The sequence below is a fragment of the Corvus brachyrhynchos genome, unplaced genomic scaffold (genome assembly GCF_000691975.1).
Source record: "Corvus brachyrhynchos isolate BGI_N302 unplaced genomic scaffold, ASM69197v1 scaffold334, whole genome shotgun sequence".
NCBI classification, from domain to species: domain Eukaryota; kingdom Metazoa; phylum Chordata; class Aves; order Passeriformes; family Corvidae; genus Corvus; species Corvus brachyrhynchos.
This window is the reverse complement of record NW_008238316.1, coordinates 2,570,921-2,573,335: the sequence shown is the minus strand read 5'-3', so window position 1 is coordinate 2,573,335 and position 2,415 is coordinate 2,570,921.

Below are 2,415 nucleotides of genomic sequence, written 5' to 3'. Positions count from 1 at the left end.
GTGGTATTTCCATGGAGTGTTCTGTGCCACTCCGTTCTCCTTCCCACACTGCTCACAGTTATCCTGGCAGGGAGAAAGCGCTGTCTTATAAATCTCTAAATCAGTCTTTATAACCCTTTAAAACGTTAGGGGATAACCCCTATTGTACAAGGCTCTTCACACTCTAAGCTGAGAACTCCTGTAACTTTTTGAGAATTAGCAGCAGTAATGTTTTGCAGGAAGATGACCATCAGGTAGCTTGGTGCAGCCTGAGCTCCTGGATATGAACACTGCTATCAGTTTCCATCTTCCTCATTATTTGGTAAGTTTTTTGGGGATTTTTTTGTGTGATTTTTTTTTTCCCCCCCTTTCTTGTGCAGAGAGGTGAGATACTAGGTTAGTGAGGTAACAAAACCTAGAATTTTAAGGCAGCTTGGAATGTAGGACTTCTATAAAGCTTCAGGAATGGACTCTGTTGGAGGTCAGCATCTGCTGTACACCTGGAAGAGAGACACCGCGGAAGAGAGCCTGAGAGCGCAAGGGGAATCCACGTGCCCCTTCTCCCCTTCTCTCCATGAAAAGCAGGTGATGTAAACCAGGCAGGTATCCCCCTAAAAAACAGATCCTGGGGTTTATCCATAAATCCACCTCAAACGGGGCTGTCAGGGAAAGACATCTTGCTGAAGGCACTTTGTGTATGAATAATGAACGTAAATAATAAATAAATAAATATTCCAGTGTCCTGCTCGATCCTTAAACACTTCTGAGAGGTGCTGGAGGGATTTCCTGAGCTGCTGCGGCCTCCAGCCCTTGCAAATGCTGTGTTATAGAATTCCTTTCAGAAACGTATCAGGTTGCATCTTAAGATGTTTTGCCACCATTATTCTCACTGGGAAGCTGTTCCCAGAACCTTCTCCTGGTTTTCAGGCAAAATATATTTGGGACTGCTCTGCGTCCACTCATCCTTGGGCCAGCGCTGGCCTCAAGCAGCACTTTGTGCTCTCCCAGGCACAAAGGTCCCTCTTGGGCCCCGCCTGACTGCGCCCAGCTCCCCTCAATTTCCACACTCCCCTCTCCCCCAGCTGCAAACCCAAAGCTGAGAAAATTGTGGCTGCCTCTGGATCCCTGGAAGTGTCCAAGGCCAGACTGGATAGGGCTTGGAGCAACCTGGGATGTAGAGGAAGGTGTGGAGGTTGGAATGAGATGGATTGAGGTTCCCACTCATCCAGACTCATTCTATGTCCGAGTTTTAACTTGTGTTCCCAGTTTCTGGATCCATCCCATGATCCAAGGCATGCCAAACGCCTGGGGATGGAGCTGCCACCAACACCTTTTCCCCCTAGGATTAACCCCATGATTCCCAGCACGCTTCTTTCTCAGACATTTCACTGGGACTATGAATTGAAACCTCACATGAACTCTGGAAAGGAAGAGTCGGTCATAATCCTGATCACAATCCCTCAATGTTTTGAGAAATTGGAGCCCAATCCAGTCCCCACCTTCTGCATCACCACAACCCCGGCTGGCTTCTGAAAAATTGCACTTCTCCACATCTTTTAAAAGTATTTTTCAATGGGATTTTTTTCAGAGGTTGCCACCACAGCAGTGACAAAACGTAGGTTCTGAGCTGCTTTTCCTCCTGTGTGTGTGTGTGTGCATCTCTCCTTAATTGCAGAAAAACAGATGTCACTTTTTTTCAGGAGTGGGAAGAAAACCAGAAGGGTCCTCAATATTTTCCTCCGGGAATGAAAGAACACAGTGGTCCACGTGAACTGAAAAACAAAAACCTCCAGAAGATTATAGTCTTTTTGACCATCAAAGGCTGGCAGAGCAGCATGAAAGGGAGGACTTGCCTGATCAAATCTAAATTGTTCCTTCCATGAAGGAATTCCTTTTTGCTGATGTCCCACCTGAACCTCCCCTGGCATGGCCTGAGGCCGTTTCCTCTTGTCGCTGGAAAACCTTGGCGCAAAAGCAGAAGGGCTGAAGAGAAATTGCCCAAACTTTGGGTGAATTGCAGCTATTGGAGAGATCCTGTCATTTTAGCCTTTTCCTGGACATTCTTCTTTCACAATGGATAGGTTTGAAATATGTTAGGTATGTTTTACATGGGTTATGTATCCATAAATTATATATCCATCTATATAAAATGTGGGTATATACGCACGTTTTATATATTATATGTGTTATTTTGTATTTCTGTTAACATGCTGTATACGCGTGTATATATAATATTATGTGAATTTTAGGTGTTAGTGGGGAGAGAGTGGAGTTCCCGCTGTCACTACACGCTGTAAGCGGGAGCCCGTGCTCGCGGCGTGTGCCGGTGAGGCCGCGCCGTGCCGTGCCGTGCCGTGCCGTGCCGTGCCGTGCCGTGCCGTGCCAGCTCACCGGTGCTGCTGTGCCCATGAGAGCAGTGCCGCTGTGTGCACACAC